Source organism: Sarcophilus harrisii, chromosome 1 (assembly GCF_902635505.1).
Source record: "Sarcophilus harrisii chromosome 1, mSarHar1.11, whole genome shotgun sequence".
Classification (NCBI taxonomy): domain Eukaryota; kingdom Metazoa; phylum Chordata; class Mammalia; order Dasyuromorphia; family Dasyuridae; genus Sarcophilus; species Sarcophilus harrisii.
In genome coordinates, this window is record NC_045426.1 from 464,253,162 (window position 1) to 464,276,015 (window position 22,854).

The 22,854-nt window shown below is 32.9% G+C and overlaps 1 protein-coding gene across 5 annotated transcripts in view; it reads right to left on the bottom strand.

The window, feature by feature from the left end:
• The window catches only part of FAM110B (family with sequence similarity 110 member B), a 209,306-nt gene that overhangs the window by 94,758 nt on the left and 91,694 nt on the right, over window positions 1-22,854 (bottom strand). Inside the window, exon 1 of one of the 5 annotated variants that reach the window (XM_023496004.2) lies at window positions 6,100-6,557. The exons of the other annotated variants lie outside the window; for them this stretch is intronic. The gene's annotated coding sequence lies outside the window, so the exon portion shown is untranslated. Of the gene's footprint in view, window positions 1-6,099; window positions 6,558-22,854 lie in introns of those variants that run through there. 5 annotated transcript variants of the gene reach the window in all.

A 22,854-nucleotide genomic window follows, 5' to 3' on the forward strand; every position in this document is an offset into this window, starting at 1 on the left:
AGTGAGGCTAGTGACCTTGCACAACCCTTCCTCATTTATATGCAATCACTTACATGTCATGACATCACCTCCTCATGGTCATCTTCAAGAAGGAAGGACAAACAACAAGGAGGAATAATAATAATATTAACTACTGCCCAGGGCTACTGTTAAGGCAAAAAGGAAATGTTTGTAAAACACTTTGTGAAGTCATATAAAGCACTATATAAATACCAGCTACAAAACAATAGCTATTATTATTATTATTGATAATCTCAAGTACAATGTATGAGGGGAAAAATACAGCATCGTACATTAAGATTTCTTCCTGTTGCAAAGTCAAACTTAACCTCTTTGTAACTTGCAAAATCAGAAAAATAAAAAAAAAGAGGGAAGGAAGAGGGAGCAAGGAGTTATAAAATTATCTGATCATATAATTAAAATTGATAGGAAAATAAAATTAAAATTTCACTTTTTATAAAAGAATAACTCACATTTATATCTAAAATATATATACACACACATATATATATATATATGTATATATATATATATATAAACATTTAAATTCAATAAGACAAATATTTACTATGTGCAAAGAATTGAACAAGTTAGGTCCTGTATATAAGAAAAAATAATGCTTGCATTCTAGAAAGGATAAAAAATGTACACAAATAAATAAATACAAGGAATTTGATAGGCTAAGTGCTGACAGTGAATGAGGAGTCAGTCTTAGAATCAGGAGAACCCGAAAACCGCAATTCAATTTCACCATTCACACATTCTGGATGTGTGACTTTGGGCAAATTACTCTCACTAATTCAAGAGCATAAAGTTCTAAGCCTTCGAGAAAGAGATATAATATTAAGTACTGTTGTATAGTATAGTATAGTATAGTATAGTATAGTATAGTATAGTAAAAAAGGATGATTGCATATGAAACTGCAAATCTATTATATACAACTTGCTATTCCTTTTAAATATAAAAGTTATCACACAAATACATTCTTTTTCCTTTTTTTCTTCTTTCCTACTACCTTAGAGATGGATACCATTAGACAAAGATGTATATACATACAAAATGTTTTTATATTTATATATATGCATATGTATAAAAATTATTTTATCTGTATTTTGGTTTCATGAATTTTTAAATATTTTGAGAAGATGTGTGTGAACTTCACTGGAATGTCCCCCAAAATTCATGTCCTTTCAAAAAGGGTTAAGAACCCTTGGATTAGATAATTCCTTAGATACCTTCTTTTTCTTTGATGTTGTGGCCATAAAGGCCTGAATTAGGATGCTAGTCTTAGGAAAAGGAGACAAATGAGAATGCTTGGAAAGTAAAATGCATGAGGTTAGCAATGGACAAAATTGGAGGGTACAAGGAAGATGAATGCAAAAAAAAAAAAAAAAGATAGAAAAAAGAAGAATAAAACATTATTTGGGATTTAAAAATTAGTTAAAAAAGAAGGCCTTAACAGAAATAGTTATTTGAAAAGATGTTGGGCAGAATAGAAAATAATAAACTCCATAACAGGCATGTTGGATCCCAAATAGCAAAAGGACATCTAAGTAATAACTGGCAAATAGCTAGTCTGATTTCCTCACAACAACCCTGTGCCATAAGAATTATGCTCATTTTATTTCCTGAGGAAACTGACATTCAGAAATAACTGAAGTAGCCACAGCTACTTGGGACATAAGTTTTAGATAGGGGATTTTAACAAATGTGCTCTGAATTCAAGTCCGGTGTCCTTTGGCTATACAATTACCACTCTAACTTTTTATGCTCATCTAGTCTATATTAAGTCAGAAGTCATGACAGACATTCTTATTACATATCCCACAGTAATTTTGTATGATTCTTAATTTTTTTACATGAATCCTTTCAGTATTAATAAATGTTAGAACAAACTGATGTTTTAGTCCTAAAATTAACTGCTACTTTAAATTTGGTGGTTTTAACTATATCTAAATTCAACTAATAGCTTTAACAAAACAGAGCATCTTAATCAAAGTTTGAATATTCTGCTATAATTGCTACTGATTTCCTAAGTCTTATTGAATTTTTAATGAGAAGCTATAAAACAGTACATTAAAAAATCAAATACAGAACCAAACTTTAAATGTTACTTACAGGAAACTTGAATAGTTTTAAAAAAGATTAACTACATAAGGAAACATCTTCAATACAACAAATATTTTAAAAAATGCTTTGTGTTCTCTTTGCCAAAGATATATCTCAATTGATGGATAATGAAAATATCTCCAATCTCCATGTATCTTCTCTTTAATTTTAACTCTATCAGTATTGAATATATCCTTATTCATTGTGTTCTGGGAAGCCTGCACAAGTAGCATTTCTTATAGAAGAAGTAGAATAGTAGTAGGGAATCATGGATGGACTACTGCATGCTGGAGTCAGAAGATACCAGGGCTCACATCCCACCTGGAACAAGTTTAACTTCTCAGTTTCCAATTCTTCATCTGTAAGAAGGAAATAATAGCTGGAGCACTTTACTTCATGAGGTGTCTTTGAGGAAACATATATAAAGTGCTTTGCAAACCTAAAGGCAGGTTATATAAAAATCAGATATTATTATGTATAAGAAAACATACAATTTTCAAGGTTTAGACCAAAAACAAATCAGCAAAAATACAAATCAACTGAAAAACATTTATTAAGCACCTACTGCAGATACAATGTAAACATTAGGATGAGAAATATACCAAAATGAGATTGTCCCTCCATATTCCCTTCAAGGAACTTATGTTTTCCTGGAAAGATACAACAGTTAAGCAAATAAAGATACAATTAGATAGCTAGATGGATGGATGGATGGATAGACAGATAATTAGACAGACAGAAAGACAATTTTGGGAGAAAGGAGGCACTGTCAGATACTGAGAGGTTTCTTGAAGAAAATGTTACATGAACTTTGCAAGTTTACTCTGAATGAAACAAGGGTTCTATAAAGCAGTGGAGGGAAGGGAGAATATTCCAAGCATGAGCATGAGCAAGGTCCAAATAGAAGCAAAAGATGAAATGTTGCTTGTAAGGAACAGCAAGCAGGTCAATCTTGCTGGGAAGTAACCAGAAGAGAAAAATAAAGTCAGATGAGGAATTCCAAAGTTTATCCATTAAAGGTAGTGGAGGGCCAATAAAGCTTCAGTGGAGGGCCAAATGGTTGCATTTGGAATTTTAGGATATGAAATTTTGAAACAATGTAGAAGAAGATATATTTGAGAGGGAAGAGACTGGATTTAGGAAGACTAATTATAAGGTTATTATAGCTGGCTAGTTGAAAGGTAATAAAGATATAGGGTGATGGTTGTGGGAACAGAGTAAAAGGGATAGATAGATATGAGAAATGTGAAGGAAGTGGAATTGCCATAAATTAAATTTCATATTATTATTTACTTTATTACAATAGCTTATCAAGATTCTTTTCCCATTCCGTTTATTCATTATGTTAATTCTCTCTCAGTTTTATGTCATATATGCCCCCTCCTCTATTTCATTATTAAAAATTCTGAACAGCACAGGACCATGGACAGATCCCTGAGGACAGTCTACTGGAGATCTCCCTCAAAGTTCTTATTGCCTTATTAATGTTTAGTTAATTAGTTCTGAACAAACAAAATTATATTATTAATTACTTAATCTCTTTCTTTTTTGAGTTTAATATAATTATATTTTATATACTGATGTTCACTAATATTGCTATATTTGCTCAAAACATTTTCATTTCACAAATACACTTTTATCTTTCTTGCATGAACATTGTGAAGCATAGAGAAACGATTCAGCATGTTTAAGAGGTTTATTTTCTATAGCCCTGTTTATGAAATGCAAAAAAAGATTCCAGTAAAGAAAAAATATAGTTTATACGTCATACTTCTAATACTTTTGAGTCTAAGAGTAATCAAAATGTTTATCTTTGCTATTTTTGAGAGACAATATTTTACTAATGACAATCCTCTAGAACTATGTTCCTTTATGAGGTTAATTAGTTTTAAAAGATATTTTTGTGCATTATACTTTCAAGTCGCTGTAATATGAAGTCAATTTTACATTCTTTAACCATATAACACTTTATGAAATGGAAAAATACCCTAATACATGGAAATTTCCATATCAATTAGTACTGATTTGGGGATCTCAAGCATACTTAATTCAATACTGATATGCCCTCAAAAGCAGAGAAATTTGCTTTTGAGTAATCTAAAGTATTCTGCACAGTTTAAGTTTAGATTTGATATTGTGCAGCAGGGGAGAAAATTGTTGACGATTTTCTTTTAAACCAGGCTACTTCTTACAGTAATCAGAAGACGACGATTAAGTAGCTACTTCAGAAGACAAAGGAAATAGAGAAAGATGACTGAGGTATCGATACTGTTCTCTTCATTACTACCCATTTCAAACTGTTGATACACAGAAAGTTTGCCAGCCAAGTATAAAGAAGTAAAGCATCTCATGGCAAGAACAAAAGGCACAAAACATAAGAACACCAGGAAGCAACTATCATCACAATTTCTATGCCATCATCCATGCAGCCATGTAATCTTATTAAATCACAGAAAAGCACAGTCTTTTAATCAATTATGCTGAAATGGTAACTGAGTGCCATTACTAGAGTTACACTTCTAATTTTTACATCGATCATACTTGACATGATGAAACTAAAAAAATTCATTTTTAATGTCATATAAAATGCTCAATTATGATAATTTTCAGTGAAACTTAGTAATTTTAAGATCTTTTTTCTCAAATGTGTTAAATATGAAAAAAAAACCCCACCAAACTATGACATATAATCTATTAGACAAATATGGACTTTCAAAGAAATGAATATTTGGAGAGGGAGGGTATCACAGAAAATGTTAACATGGAGTTTTTAAATACAACAAAAGATATTTTGGAAAGTACATATATTTTAAACGGAGTTTATTAAGCAGTTATTTAGAAAGTTCAATTACTTTGTCGCTAAAGAAAAAGGGAAAAAAAAATTCCTTACACCTTTTGGATTTTAGCAAAGCTTTTCACCGTTACCAGACGCATGGTGGCAGACAGCCAGCTGAATGACTGGTGACTCAAGTTTCTGTGGACTCCACAGTCTGATAAAGACAAGGGCATCAATTTTAAGTTGTGACAGCCAGCTGTAGCTGTAATCTATTTTTATATAAAACTGGCAAACATGTAGGGAAGATAAGGTTTCAGGCAAATACACAGTTTATCAATTGTTTCTTTTCTCCCCGTATTGTAAATTAAATATGTTGCCTTTAAATACGACATTTTTAATCTAAGGAGTAAGGCCATTTAAAAATGCAGTCTAAGAACAAAACTGAAATTCAATAATAAATTAAAATAAAAAAAATGTATGGAAAATGTTTGAAACATTATTCAAAGTGAGTGACAGGAACCCCACCTTCCTACTCTCTCATTCCAACTCTAAAGGCAATGTCTGTCCATATCAAAACAAGCCCACGAGCCAAAATTTGGCTCTTGGAAATAATATACACAATGAACCTTTTCTCCTCTAGATTGGGATATGCAGAAACTCACTATTTAATTTTTTTTAAAGAGCCTCTTAATGGAAAATACAAAAAAGATGAAACAAAGAAACAATCCAAAATGAAGGCTGAGAGCATCTCTGAAAATATAACAACAGCACATTACTTCCCATTCTTCAGTTTCTTAGGATAGTTACTGCCTTATGTGTCTCATTAGAAAACATTTCACAAATTTCCTCTGACCCGTTGTTATTCAGAGCAATCTTATCTCAATATAAACAGAAGCAACCAGAGATGGACATGAAGCGGCAAAGATACCTGAATCCATGAAATTACTAGGATTACCAAAACAAAAGAGGACCAATAAGAATTCCTCACATGCACATGCACCCTAGAATTCATGTAAAAACAATGTTCCCACATGAATATACTCGATATTTTCTCAAGTATTTTTTTTCCTGGGGGAACATGTTTAGTATCAGAAGCTGTACTACACATGCGATTAACAAAAGCAAGATCAAATTAAACAGATGACATGATTAACAGTATTCATTTCATGCACGGCTGTGCTTTATGGCATAGATAAAGACTGAAAGTAATTACCATGAACTGAAACTCCTCCACTGACCCTGCTTGCTGCTAGCAGCCGTTCACTAGTGATGTTTTACAACAAAGACCAATGCCTTTCTTCCATCAGTGGCTTTCTCCTTCTTTTATGCTACAAGCTAAGCACCTCTACCGTTGCAAGAACACAGTACAGTACCTCTGTATCTATGTCTCTAATGCAGCATAAAGATTACTGTGGAAACCTATCAAACTGGCAAGCAGCAATGTTAACAGCCAATAGGAAAAAGGCACATGTAGAATCTAGCACATGCTCTCTGAGGCTCAGATACTGTCACCACGGCTTAGCAGCCTGTAATCTAATTATAGCCATTTGCTAGCACAGTGCTATTGGAGCAAAGCACATGAGCAAATTAAATTTTAATAAATTAGACCTCACAGACAAAACAATCATGATTGTGTCATTTGGAGGGCTGTCTCACCTTACAATCTATCAGTGATTTTAAAGTGCTTCTGCCCCCCCCCCCCCCACACACAATGTAAAGAAACAAAGTGATTAAAACACATGCAATCTAACACCAGCGTGGTCAAATTTAATCTATTCCCATGTTGAAACTCAAATATAAAAATCCATATTGTATATATACAGTCATTAATGCAATAAAATCATATTTGGATTCAATTTACCTTGATTAGCAATTTGATGATCATTTGCACAAGTACAAATCAATTTTCCTTCTACATTGTTTGAAATGTCATGCAAATTTCTGCCACATTGGAAAAGTCAGAATTCTGACTTTGAAATTCTGAAAACTTAAATCATGGACTTTTATATCTTATTTCAGAGAATTTTAAAGATAGGTAGGTGCTTGGAGATCTTCCAGTTCCTCTTATAGATGATGATGAAACTGAGACAGAGGGAGGTGAAATAGCTACGGAGGCAACATTCAAATCCCAAGTCTTTTCATTCTTAGGCAACTCATTCTCTCACTATTTATTAAGCATCTACTCTATGTAACCATTATTTTTTTTTTCTAATATACCAAGAAGACTGACTTGAACAGTCCTGTAACAAAATATTTTTCTAACAAGCATAAGTAAGCAAAAATTCATTAGGAGTTAAGATAAAATCAAAACTTTTTTTTCCCTTTAATAAGGCATTATACAATTTCCTGATATTGGACCTGTTCTTTGTAGAACTTAAATAATTAAAAGGTAAGGAGTGTTTTAGTTAATGAAAAATTTTAAATTCATTAAATTACTTTTAAAACACTTATAAAAATAGCCATTAATTTTTACTAGATTCTATGTTCACTCAAGTTTACCAAATTAAAAATCTAAGATCAAACAAAAAGAGTATCTTGTGCAGATCAGGAATTTCTTACTTTGAATAAAGATTACTCAGTATTATGGCAGTTTTTTTTTTTTTAAGATTCTTTATCAATCGTATCCAGTAATATTAAAAACATTTCTGTTGTCATGTTACATTTTTCAATGATAGGAGCAATCAATTTGTTATTCCTTATAAGACTTGGTCATGAGAACCTTTTTGTTTTTTACTCTATCAGTTAGATTCAAATTTATTGGTAAAATTAAAATGTCTAAGCAAGTTATCATGTTCAACAAGACATTATTTGGTCTATGAAACACTCAATCATCAAATTAGCAAGCATTTGGAAAATCCTTATTATATGAAAACACTACCACTAAATAAGGTTACAAATACAACCAAATCTTTATGCTCAAGAAGTTTACGTTGCATAGGGAGAGACAATATAAACCTATAAGAATACCCAAAATATATGCAAAGTAATTTTCTCCTTTTGAAGAGATGGAGAGGGAGATACTAGATGCTGTACGGATTAAAAAAAAAAAAAAAAAGAAACTTCATATCAAAGGGGTTGCTTGATCAAAACTTTGAAGGAATTCTCAGAAGCATGGATGAAGAGGGTATACATTCCAAAAATGGGGGACTCAGGCAATGCAAACTCTCAGAGACAAGAGGTTGATTATAAGGAATAGCAAAAAGGTTAGTGCGACTGGACCAGATCACCAAAATAGGGAATTTTGTATTTGATTCTACTTGATGGTCATTGAATATATTATTTTTTGAAAATCACTTTGGCAACTGTGTGGTAGATGGATTGGAGGGAAAAAAAAATCACTCACAGCAAATAGACAAATTAAGGGGCATTAATTTAGTCAAAAAGTGAGGAAAGTTGAAAGTAAAGAACAATTCTGTGAGTAGAGGGAAGATTATACAAGAAATGCCATGGAAGTAAAATCAAAACTTGCAACTGACTGAATGTGAAGTGAGGGAATGAGCTTTTCCTACCTTTATGATTAGAGTTGTAGACAAGTAGACAATGAGGAATGCTGACTCTGCTGCATTCCATCCCTCTCTTAAAACTTGTACATTAAAAACTATTCTGGAAACCATCAGTAATAGAAGCAGCATGGTCCCTGAACTCTGTGAAAAACTATTAAAAAATACAGGTTATAAACTCTAGCATGAAAAAAATGCATAAGAATGCAGTCAAACTAAAAAATATAATTGAGACAAATCTATAAAAAGAAATTCTGTTCTGTTACTATGGAGTACTCATCTATGGAAATTATCAAAGAATAGTCATCAGGAGGAAAAAATCCAAAAGGAATTGACGTCAGTAATTTTGGCCTAAGGCACAACTCAATCAAGGCTTCCAGTATATAGACTAGTAAAACTCCTAGGCATTCATGTAGAAAATATCTAACAATTCTGCTTTTCCCTTGAGTTAAAAAAAATTGCCAACCTGAAAAGACACCATAAAAGCTATCTTGGCAAATATATCAAACCTGTGTTTCATGAGACACTCTGAAGCAACTTTCCAAAAGAACAGAGTCTGTTCTTAGGTCAAATCTTTAAACATGTCAAGATCACCAACTTTTGTTTAACAAAAATACTGAAAAAATGCTTTTATCTATCTCTACTTTCACCCACTCTGCTCTCATACTAGTCAGGTTCCCATAGTTTTCCTTAATTTTTATCAATGAATCATAGGATCAAAAGTTTCTAATTGCAAATGACCACTAATGCCATCCAGTTCAACCTAAAGTCCAACCTAAAATGTTGCCTAAAAAAATCGCAGGAGTTTGACTGCTATACTTTCCCCCATTTTCTTGTGACTGTAATTCTCTCTTATTTATTTCTTTCACATCCAAATCATTAAACATTTTGGCATATTTGGCAATAAGATGTGTACACATACAGACAATTCCTAACTTAGAGCATAAAATATTATCAGCGATTTAAAGCTAGAAGCAACTTTAGGAACTATCTAATCCTCTCTTCAAATTATAGCTGGAGACATTAAGGCCCAGAGAGATTAAGTGATTGCCCAGAATTAAAGAGGTGATATATAATGGTGGCAAAATTTGAACATAGGGCCTCTAACTCTAAAGCCAGTGCTTTATTTATTTATTTATTTAGCACTTTGTTTAGAACTCAGAATTATTTTTCCTATGTAAATGATGGCCAGTCTATAAACTGTATTTAGACATAACACTAAACATAAACAAAAACATAAACTAAATAAACACATAACACTAAAATTATTCTTTATCTTTTTGTGTGTCACTACAGCTTTTGGTAGTCTGGTGAAGCCTGTGCAAAATTTCTCAGAATAAAATGTTTTTAAATGCATAACATGAAATGTATAGGATTACAAAATAAAACAATTATATTGGAATAAAGTTATCTAAATACTAAAAAAGAAAAAAACCAAATTTATGGACTCCAGATTAGGAATTTCTGATTTAAAAAAAAATAGGTTTTATGAGTAAAGGGACTATGTATTTCATCAAAATTTTGTATCATTACTGGACCCACAAATTATTTAGCATTTATTTTAAACATATTTAGTATATAATTTACATGTTGCCTCCTCTAGAGAATGCAAACTTCTCAAAAGCAGGGGCAGTTTCCTTTGTCTTTGAATCCCCATTTCCTAGCATATATAACAGGCACTTAATAAGTGTTTGGAGACTGATCTTATAACACTTTGATTTCTAGGCATATTTTGGATAAAGCTTTTAGAGGCAACCTCATAATTGAACTTAACTATTTAATTTAATTCTAAGTTCAAAAGATTTGACTTGTGAGTTAGAGATCTCTATCAGTAGAAGGAATTTCTACAGAGAAAGCTACTTTACAAAGATGAAATCACAAGACCAAAATGAAACATTTTAGAAGGATAAGATAAGAGATCAACAGGTGACACAAATAACAGGTAAATGAGTCAAATCATAAAAATTCTTCAGTGAAAGTAATCTCACCATTTTCTGCTTTTAAAATTCTCTGTCCCTCCCTCTCTCTCTTTCTGCCTCCCCTTCTCTTAGGCCCCACTACTGAAACACCACAAATAAACAATGCAAAGAAAATGTTACCTTTCATCACACAGAGATATCCAATCACAGTTTGCAATTTTATTTATTATTTGTGTTTATTTCTTATATCTCTTTCTGAACTGTAAGCTACCTAAGCAGGGACATTACCTTCTATTTCATTTATAAGTTCTATACGGCTCAGTGCAATGACCTAGGCAACAGGGAAACTCAAGAAATGTTTGATGAATGAGAGAACAAATTAAAACCTATGCAAATGAGTCTCCACTTCTTATTTATTCATATAAACATAGATAATTCATCAGGTCCAAGACTATAAATTCCACAGGGCAAAGCTTATATTTGCTTAGTTCACTTTATTGCATCTAATACAGTACTTAATGAGGTACAAAAAAGGACTCTTAACAGGAAAAAAAAAATCAAACTACTAAGTATGAAGCAGTCACCTGTTACATTTCTCCATCTAGTCTAATCCCTTACTTGGGTCACCATGCATTTCTTCTCAGATCTGAGTAAATTCTATTTTTAAAGACAGTTGTGAGACTGCTTTTAAAAGCAGCCAAAACATACCTAGGGATTGGGGGGGGGGGGGGGGGGGGGGGGGGGGGGGGGCGGTGCTATAGGAGCCATTGTCAAACACTTGTTAAGTGCTATATATATATATATATATCAAAACAAAAAGTGGAATTCAAAATCTTACAAAAATAAATGTTGAAAACTATCTTTACATGTCAATGGAAACATACTATTGAGAAATATAAAGATAAAAAAAAAGAAGACTGCATTCTGGAGGGGGAGGCATCATATAAAGCACACTATAGTGTTCCTGAAAAGTGGGAATTGGATAATGGGAAAGGCATTAATATGGAACATTCCTTAGAATATAAAACAATAACCACAAAAAGGAGACCAAAAGAACTCCAAATTTATAAATCACAACAGCAGAAGAGAGAAGATAATGACATTTTCACCTGATCAAAAAAATGAAGAGCAGTACTTGCAAAAGCTTGGTGTGAGATCCAATTAATTACACCAGACCATTCCAAAAAGCTCCAGCCAAGAAGGAAACTGGAAGCAAAGAAACAACCCAAAAAGAACTATAAATCTATTAGTGTTTGTCTGACAAACTATTTTCATCATTAATGACCTCGGGTTCACTAAATTTAGGCTCTGACATCTTTTATTTGAAGAAATGGAAATAGTAACAAAGCAAACCAACATGGAAAGTACAGCTGCAATAGACCAAGTATGCATGGGGGAAAAACAGCCATACTAGAAATTACAGTTTTGAAAACATCGATGAATCAACTTTTAAGATATCTGAAAGAAGCAAAGATATTGAACAAATGGGGAAATTATGGCCACTGTGGCTATAGAAAAAACGTGTTTGAATCATTTCTCAAATTACCAACCTATATGCCAACTTTTCTTATAAACTCTGTGAAAGTAAGATCTACTCATATATTTCAACCTAAATGAAAATGAGAAGACAAATGGTTGAACTATAGTAAAAAGTAGATCTAGTTCTATAATAATTTTAAACTGATAATTTTAAACTATTTTACTTGAGAGGATAAAAGATTCTTTTTTAATAGACGCCTCAGCATGCATGTTTTGAGATCTACAACAATTGTTGACAGAACAGATAATTTTTTCATTGATTTTCTTATTAATTCAATTGATTAAGAATTTATTATGTATCAATTATGTGCCAAGCACTGTGGTAAGCACTAGAAAAAATTTTAAAGACATAAACAAAATAGTACCCCATCCTTAAGAAGTTTACATACTACTGGAAGAAAAAAATAAAAGACCACTGGAGATGGGGAGGGTAACACAAATGGTAGAAAGAAGCCAAGAAGTTTCAGTTTAGCCTCAGAAACAAGCTTCTAAAAGAATTCTGGAGTGACACAATCCAGAAAAAAAGACAGAGTGAAACAAATTTCTAGTGCAAGAAAGTTTTCAGGAAAGATCTGACTCACTTAGATAAAAGGGAAGTATAGCGCAATACAGGCAGTGTCTGGACAAGGTAGCAGGAGGCTCTGAGTCACAGCACAAATCAGCAACCAAGGCCCCTTACTTTGGTCCTGGTGATCTGTAAGAACTCCAGCTCCAGAGCAACAAGCAAATTGCCAGCCTAGGATCCCTGGGCACAATGGATGCAACTATACCAGGCCAGCCCAGTGCAGTAGGCAAGTTGCCAATGCCTCAAACCACAGAGCTAAAAGCCAGTGACCAGGCCCTCTGCCCCCAGTGCAAGAAGGTTGGGACAATGTCCTTTCTGCTGCAAGAGCAGAGTAAACTTAAAAATGAGCCAAAAATTGAAAAGAGCCTGACCATAAAAAGGTGAAAGAGAAAATGCAAACACAAATTCAGAAAAGATCAAACTACCTACGTGTGTGTGATACCCCAAAGGAAAATATAAATTGGTCTCAAGTACAAAAACCAGTCTTAGGCAAGCTCAACAATCAAGTAATAGAGGTAGAAGAAAAACTGAAAAAAGAAATGGTATGTATACAAGAAAGAGTAAGAGACTTGGAAAAGGAAGGGCAAAAATGGACAAAAGAAAACAATTCCTTAAGAAAAATACAATTAGTGAAATGTAAAAATACTTCACTGAAGAAAACAACTCCTTAAAAAAGGAGAATTAGCCAAACAGAAAAAGAGGAATAAAAGTTAATTAAAAAATAATTCCTTAAAAATTAGAATGGGACAAATGGAAGCTAATAATGACTCTCTAAGACATCAAGAATCAGTCAAACAAAATCAAAAGAATGAAAAAATTGAAGAAAATGTAAAATGCCTCATTGGAAAAATGAGTGATCTGGAAAACAGATCTAAGAGTGAGAAATTTAAGAATTACTATGCTTTCAAAAAAAAAAAAAATCCCAATAGCATTTGTCACTTTAGTCATCAAGAAAAACTGCTCTGATATCCTACCAGTGGTTCTCAAACTTTTGTTTTCAGTATCTTTATCCTATTAAAAATTATTGAGGATCTCTCCAAAGCATTTTTGCTTAACTGGGTTATATTTATAGATATTTACCATATTGGAAATAAATACTATTTTTGAATTTGTAGACCCTCTACAAGGGTTTCAGAGATCCCCAGGATTCTCCAGATCATACTTTGAGACCCACTATAGACCATGAAAGAATTCATTGATCATTACCTTAAAAAAAAAAAAAAAAGATCCCAAAATGAAAATTCCAAAGAATATTATGGCAAAATTCCAGAATTATCAGATCGAGGAGAATTTATTGCAAGCAACCTGAAAAAAAAAAAAAAAAAACAATTTAACTATTAAAGAAGCTATAATCAGAATTACATAGGATTTAGTGGCTTCCACATTGAACTGGAAGGCTTAGAATCTGATATTCCAGGAGACAAAAAGAGCTTAGATTGTAAGCAAGAACCAAGTACCAAGCAAAATAAAACAATCTTTCTGAGAAAAAGTAGACAATGAAATAGAGAATTTTTAAACTTTCCTGATGAAAAGGCTAAAGCTGAAAAGAAAATTCAACTTTCAAATAAGACTCAAGAGAAGCAAAAACGTAAACAGAAAAGAAACAAAACAAAATATATTATTCATTTGGGTTATGTTGTTTACATCCCTATGTAGGAAGATAACACTTATAACTTGAGAACTGTATCTCTATTATGTCAGTTAGAAACAATGTACATAGTCAGAGGCTGTAGATACAAGTTGATTTGATGTGATAATATAAAAACAATTAAGAGATGAAAAAAAAAGTATATGGGGGGGGAAAAGGAAAAGGGAAGGAAGAATGGGGTAAATTACATTACATGAAGAGGAACAAAAGACCTATTACATTAGAGGGAACGAAGTGAGGGAATGAGCATTATCTGAACCGTACTTTCATTGGATTTGGCTGAAGAGGGAATAACACACACACACACAGTTGGCTATAGAAATTTATCCTACCCTATAGGGAAATAGGAGGGGGAAGGAAAAAGAAAAGGTGTGATTATAAAAGGGTGATTATAAAACAAGGGCAGACCAAAAGAGGTGGTAATTAGAAACAAAATACTGGTAATAAGACACAGGTTGAAAAAAGAGTATAAACATGGAGAAAATAAAACAGAGGAAAATACGAAGTTAGCAAGCATAACTAAATGTGAGTACCCATAAAATAGAAGTGGACAGAGAAGTGAATCCTACAATATGTTATTTACAAGAAACATATTTATAGAAAATAAATACACATAGAATAAAGTTAAAAGGATGGAGAAATAAATATTTCAGCTGAAATATAAAAAAATAGCAAAATGCAATCCTGATCTCAAGATAAAACAAAAGCAAAAATAGGTCAAATTAAAAGAGTTAAGGAAACTACATTCTGCTAAAAAATACTATAGATAATGAAGTAATATCATTAACATATATGCACTAAGTATTCAAATTCTCAGAGAAGTTAAGTGAGTTACAGAAAGAAATAGACAGTTCAAGTTTATTTCCATTCCAACTTGGTATATTCTTAGTGAAGGAAGATTAATAATAAAACCAATATCTCACATTTATATTTTTCAAATTGTTTTCTATTTTCCTCATAATAATCCTATGAGGAAATGTAAATATTATTATACTCTTCCTGTGTGTGGTGAAGTGAAGCATATAATTGTTTAGTGATTTGTACAGAATCATGGTTAATAAGTGGTAGGGCTAGCTCTCTAATCCAATCTACCATTCCAAATGCACTTTTCTATCCAGTAAAGCATCCAAGATGGATAGTTTATTTTGTATCCAATATACAATAATTCCATATGAAAAGAATATAAGATTTCATTTTTCTTAAATAAACAAAAAGAAATTTATTAGATGCCAAACATGCTAGGCACTAGGAATACAAGTAGAGAAAAAAAAAAGACAATGTTGACTCACAACAAACTCAAACCTTTATTGGGGAGGACAATAAATCAAAGAAAGTTGGGCAGCAATGAAGATGGAAAGTAACAGAAGGCCTAAAGATTCAGTAGGGAGACTGATGGCAAAGCCCAGTTCTTAAGAGTGTATATCAGTAGGTCAGATAATAGACAGCAAGGGTCCAGTGAGTATTGAAGTAGGACAAATGGTAAAGCTCATTAGATCTCAGTGGCGGGGCAGACCTTCATACTAGAAAACATAATACTAGTTATTCCCATTTCATCCAAGTTATATGACCTGGCAAACATTATTGATGGATTCCAGGAAAGTGAGGGTCAGAGAGAAAGGAAAGTGGGACTGACAATCCCACCTCATCATTCTCATCTCCCTGAATGAGTTCTAAGCTAGGTCTCAAGAAGAGAACTGGTCAGAGTAAGGATAAGGATTAAGATTAATGTTGAAATGGGGAAAAAAAGAAAAAAAAAAGAACATGTAATAAGAGAAATGTATTACTTTATAAACCAAATAATTAGAGATTTTGATGCAAAGATTTATGCAGAAGATGGTTTATTTCATTTCACTTTTAAAGTATAATGAATGCTTCATACCAAGTAAAATATTCATTAAAGTAATTGGCTTAGTTCAACCTCTCAAGGCTACAAATTGGAAATGTACACATTACTCTCTTTAGAAAAGCATATTTTTGATTTACATGTCCTCCAAGGCAGCTCAATTTTATTCAAAGAACAGGTTTTTTTCCCTACTGTAAAGCTGAACAGTCTTTCATAGATACTTCATGCAATCACTCTTAAATCTGAATGTGTTATCTGGTATAAATACTTTCCTCCCTGTACATTTAAAAAAGTTTTCTCCCGCAGTGGGAGATATGTTCTTCTGAAAATCAGAGTTGGACTTATTCATATAATTTAGTTTGCTTAGGCTAATTTCACAAATCTAGAAGTGCCTATTAGTTTATATATATTTGAAATGCACAAGGAAAACTGATCATCTAGTCTGGGATTAACTATGTTGGACTAGAAGTTACCAAAACACTTGTTTTCATGTTCTGGAAAAACCATGCAAAGCATAATTTTTTCATTCAGAATTAAATATGAAAATTGCCTGAAGGTACCTAGATTTCATTTGAGCTTCACATGCTTAGCCTTGTCCTTCTCCAAAGTAACAGGTGAGTAGTGAGCTTTATAAGATATTCCATCTGGCAGAATGAGGAAGAAATCAAGACCAAGAAGGAAAAAATATTCGAAGTATGAAAACTGAGGGAGAAGAACTATGTCACATTACTCTGCTATTGTGCTATCTGTCAAAGAGGGAGATAGAATTAGAAAGCAGAAATAAAACCTTGTTTACATTCTTTGTACCTATATAGTGCCAAAAGAAGCAGCCGATTCATTTAAACACTGGCCTTTATACTGATTAAAATGTTAAGCTGTATCTTAGATGAAAACTATAGATGATATGCTTATCAAAATCTGCAGGTTACAGAAAGTGATACCAAGATGAAAAAGCAAAAGCCCACTGAAGGAGTCCAAAAATGGACTGAGAACAATAGTCTAAATCTAACACGAAATTTCAGAGATAAAAAGAAGCATGATATGGGCTATAACTTTAAGTTCCATTAATAGCAAAGTTAAAGACAGGGTAAAAGTGCCTGGGTTTTTCGCCTAAGGTGCAAAAGTTTAAAGGATAGAGATAATATTCTTCCTCCTACCGCTCCCAGCAGCTTCACCCTAGATCATATCTTCCCCAACCAACCTCACCCTTGATGAAAACAGCCTCTTCTTACTGCTATTAACACTCTTTGGCAGCAGATACCCTAGCATCCACATCCCCATATTGGCTAGTCTTCTGCACCATAGAAACTTTGAAGCTTCCCAGACCCACATCTTGCACTATTCCCCTTATCCTAGGAGATAAAACCCAAAACTCAAGTGGCACTTATTGCTCTGATTAGCACCTTAATCAGAACTAAGGAGATAATATAGTTCCCCTGTATTTTTTACTAGTACAACATATTTGGAATATTGCATTCCACCATGAGCATTAAATTTTAATAGTCATTGACTAACCAGAGAGAAACCAAAGAAGAGTAACCAGCATGTTAAGGCAATTCATAAACTTATCATATAGTATAAGGAATAGATGAAAGAACCATGGATATTTATCCCTAAAAAAGACTTGGTGAGGGATTGGGGGAAATGATAAACGTCTTCATATAGTTGAAGAACTGTTAAGTGAAAAAGAATTAGACTTATTCTGTATAATATTTAAAAGCAATAGAAACACTGGATGTAAGGATGGAAGTTCCAGGAAGGTAAATGATAGTTCAATGTATAAGAGAGTGGTCCAAAAATATAATATATAGTTTTATAAAGCAATGAGTTCAAGATTAGAAATACTGAGGCAAAGGTTCATTAGGCAGACTAACAATTTTCAAAATTAATCTACAATTTTACCTTCAGATTTAGATTAACATTAGATTTTTGACAAGATAGAGGGAAAATAGCAAAATTAAGACTTTTGACTGATTTTTTTAGTATTAGCATAAACTTCTGTTTCTGCTAAGAGGTTGCAGGAGTGTAAAAAAAAAAAAAAAGAAAGAAAGAAAACTGGCCGAAAGCCTTAAATTTGCCACTTGGGAAATTATAACATCTTATTTTGATCAAAGTGATTCATTTTAAATAACAGAAAAATATCTGGTTTTGGTTATAGCTAAGTAGTGGACTTTTGGAAATACTACCTACACACACACACACACACACACACACACACTTTCTCAGTTCTTTCAACTGTGTCTGACTTGCTGTGCCATATTTGAGGTTTCTTAATAAAGAAAGTGGATTGGTTTGATATTTCTTTCTCCAGTTCGTTATTTTTTTTTTTAATAGATGAGGAATTGAGGCAAATAGAGTTAAATGACTTTTCTAGGGTCATACAGTTAGTAAATGTCTGAGGACAGATTTGAACTCGAGAAGGTGACTCTTCAGACCTCAGGCCTGGTGCTCAATCCACCGTACCATCTAGTTAGCCTTCCCCACTTCTGCCATACATATCCATGGGCTTACATAGGTATATATTTGATAATGTGTGTGTGTGTGTGTGTGTTGTGTGTGTGTGTGTGTGTGTGTGTGTGTGTGTGTGAAAAAGTACTTCTATTTCAATAATATTTGACATTTTCTGTGGTCCTGGTCCTTTCTGTAACAAACTTGATTGTCTCACAGTCCTTTCCACTTCCCCCCCAAAAAACAAAAACAAAACAAAACAAAAAAAAACAAGATTGGGGGTTAGAAGATATATTCTGAGAAAATATTAAATGAGCACAATGCAAAGGAATCCTAAAAGCATTATACACATAAATCCACATTGAAAACCTTGAGTAATAAATAGCATAAATTTTATTCATACAAATTGCTAGATCTTTGAACAAAATGGATACCTCAGTAATGACTATTTCAGATCATCATTCATTATGAAATCAATTTGGAGTCTTTTTGAATCCTAAGGGTTTAGTGCCTGCTCCAAGTAATTTGGAGTCACACTTAAGGACTCTCAATCTTCAGAGTACCCCTTGCTATTGTATGCCAAGACAGTCTAACAGGAGAGAAAATGCGCACTTGCTACCAATAATTAATTATCTTTCCCTTTCTGGCAAAAGAAATAATTATTCAAAAGGCAATATATTTTTTAAATGTAGGAAAGTAAAACATGCAAATAGAATTAATATATACAATGTAAAACTTATAGCCAGAATTGATATAGTGGTTTTAAATTTCTGAAATACTTTACCAATATTATCATATTTGATCCACTTTACAGATGAGGAAACTGAGGCAGGCAATAATTAAATGACTTTCTCAAGGTCACATTATAAGTATCTGAGTTCCAATTAAGTCTTCCTGATTCTAGGTCTATTGGTCTCTCCACTATGCTACCTTTCTGCCTATATAAAACTAGAATTGTGGCTGGGAAAAAAAATCCAAACCTTTAAGGGAAAGCACTTCCATGTTGAAACATGAATTTGTTGGTTAATTCATTGTCTGAATAAAGTTAGTGCCTTACTAATGGGCCACAGAAAGCAGATAAGGGATTGGCAGATTCTCTGCTAGGCATCTACTTCCAAGAAATACAATAAGTTGCAGACACAATATTTAGACACATATTTTTTGAAGTCAGAAGACTTACTGGGCAGCATAACTTAAAAAGGTATTCAGTGAAGATGAACTGGCACAATTCATTTCATTTCACAAACCATATAGAGTCAAAGGGTGATACTGGAGAAATCAATGAAAGTATATATTAATAAATACTAGAAAGAAGGTAAAATTTGGTGAATTCAAAAGATAAATTAATGTTAATTTTTAAAAACTGCACAGTGGTACAATTAAATAATCTTTCTGAGAAATGTAATGTATTATTTTCTAGTTTTCTTTTGTTTCAGTTCATTTGATTTCCTATGAATTCTATTTTCCTACAGATGGAAAAAGGTCATCTTGAGTACTTAGTTTAATGGGAAAATAAAAACCATGTGGACTGGAAAAATGAAAAGACCAAGAATGAAATTTTGAAAAATGTCATGACATACAAAAAGAAAATTAAAAATTAAAAAAGGTACAGTGTGATGACCGCATATTTTAAAATCAGCTGGAGTCAGGAATTCAGGTTAAGGGAAAATCTTCAATCTTTATTCTCAGTAGAGGTGAAGAAGGATCGGAGGTGAAGGAGGGATCACAATAGCAATGTGTGCAGCTGCGTCAAGAAGCCAGCCAGACCAGAAGCCAGCCAGCCTTCTCTTTCCGCTCCTCTTTCCACCCCTCTGCCTCCACCCACCAAAATCGTCATTTCCTATACAACACATCAGGACTTGCACAAAGAGTGGGCGGGGGCCATTCTTTCTCCAAGCATATATATTAATAGAGTATGGTCCAATTACTATTTAGCCTCACATGCTTGGGACCTCAGTGCATCAACTCGAGCTTCAGCCCATTACAGTACAGTATAGACTAAAAAGAATCTTCTTACTTCCATACTATCAAATATATCAGTATCTCTATGGCTCACTCACCAGTTCCTTGATTTTGTCATATTTGCATTCTACAAACCCCTAAGCCACCACTTGAAACCTATCGATAAAATATAGGTATCTTAACCAATTGATGGTAGACTTTACAGGAGAAATTTCATATTCAATTCTTCGTGCTAAAGTATTTCATAATTCCTGAAAAAGAGAATTTATCCATTGTTGATAAATAATGTTGAAAATTATATTTTTGGCTCTTTTCAACAATTCACTGATTCAAGGCAATTACAAGAGACTTGTGATGGAAAATGCCATCTGCATCCAGAGGATTATGGAGACTGAATATGGATCAAAATTAATATTTTCCCTTTTTTCTTTGTTGTTGTTGTTTGTTAGTTAATTTGTTTGTCTTTTCTTTTTCATGTTTTTTCCTCCTTTCATATGATTTTTCTTGTACAACATGAGAAATGTGGAAATATGTTTAAAAGAATAGAACATATTTAACCTATATCAGAATGCATGCTTGGAGAGGGAGAAGGTAAGAAAAGAGGGAGGAAGAAAAATTTGGAACATGCAGTTCTATAAATATGAATGTTGAAAACTACATGTATTTGGGGAAAAATAAAATATTAAAGTTCTACTTATGGTATTTTAAAGTTTTCAAAGCACATATATAAAAGTTCTTGGAGATTCCTAACAATCCCGTGAAATCAATACTTCAGGTATTATCCCCATTTTACAGAAAAGGAAGCTGAGGCACAAAAATGGCAAGTATCACAAGATTAGTCCCACAGCTACTAAATATCAGAAATAGGATTTAAATCTAGGTCTTTCTTATTGTAAGCTCATCTTTCTCTCTATTAGTCAAACTTCTCAAGAAAATAAAACATCTCTCCTTCATCCTAATTTAGCAATTTGAGCTTCAGAAACTTTAAAATCCAAGAAAAATAGTCTGGTATAGGGAGCTTTTTTAGGAAAATAGAATTTTTGACAATTACTCTTTTCTATCTGAGAGAAACAGATTAAACCTTTTTTTAAAAAGCTTCTCCAAAGATCTAAAATGTAAGGATGTAATCAAGACATCAGGTGCACAATTCATGCTCCCACCATCAAGACTACCAAGGATTGGGTAGTAAATGCTTCCCCTCCCCCCCACTAATGCAATAGCTACTTAGTGCCATTTACTCTTATTACAGAATATTTCAGTGACATTAATTTAAAAGCTTTCCATAAAATTCAACCCACAAACCAGTTGTGTAGGTTGGATTCGAAATTTATGGGGGAAAAACACCAAAAAACATCATGTTCTGTCTCCTATAAAGTGGAATTTAAAGCCCCTCTTAATTAAAGAGCCTGTCTGCAGTACTATTCAAATAGTATTACCCAAAATGAAAGCATTGATTTGGCAAAGATCACGAAGGAGCCATTCAAGAAGAATGTATTCTAACACCTAAAATTTAAATCATCTTGTGATCTGACTTTCAACATAAAATAAAATACAAATTCTGGGAAGTTTCATTAAGGTGGATAATGTTCTTCAAATTACATTCAACTTTAAAACTAATACACAAGATCAAAATGAAATCAGAGGATATACCCCCCCCCCCACCTTCATACTGTGTCTGTTATCACTTATTTCTTATTTAGAGAGAAAAAGTGCCTTAAGTAAAATGAATATCTGCAAAAATGATCTTTGAATGTTAAAAAAGGCATTCCTAGAACATTCTAAAGTGAATTTTTAAAGACAACCATACTGTGATTTGTCTGTAACACATTGATCCTGAAACTGCATTATTTTGTTGGGTAGAGATATTATGGAGATGCAGAGGGGATCAGTGCATAAGAGAACCAGAAAACATGACTTTAAGGTCTGCCTGTGACCCAGGCAGACTGTGACCAAAAGCAAGGCAACTGACCTCTCAGTGTCAGACAATTCTTTAAGCAGATAAGCTGTTGAAGGGACTGACAGGCGTTGCTCACGGAGAGCTCCCTATACCAATGAAATCATAAGCCCATGACAAGAAAATGTTAAATGCAAATAAAGCTGTTGGTAAGTGACAGGAATATACATATATTTGTATCTTGAAACTCTTCTGACATTTTCATTTTCAGGAGTTTTAATTCCCTGTTCTTCTAATGATAGAAAACTTTCTAGCAACATGACTTTTGTTATGGTAAAGTAAATATCATATTACAAATAGTGATATTTTCAGCAATTCATTCATTATAAATAATAGCACTGACACTAGAGTTAGGAAGACATAAGTTCAAATCCAGAATCAGATGTGTACTAAGTTAGTCACTTAACTGCCAATTTCCTTAATTTTAAAATAAGATGATAACACCACCTATCTTACAGGGCAATTGTGGGGCTCATATGCAGTAATGTTTGTAAAATACTTAGTCTGATTCCTGGCACATGGTAGGTGCTTAATAAATGTGTATTTCTTCTTCTTCCATTCTCATCATGGTCTACCCTAACCTAACAATT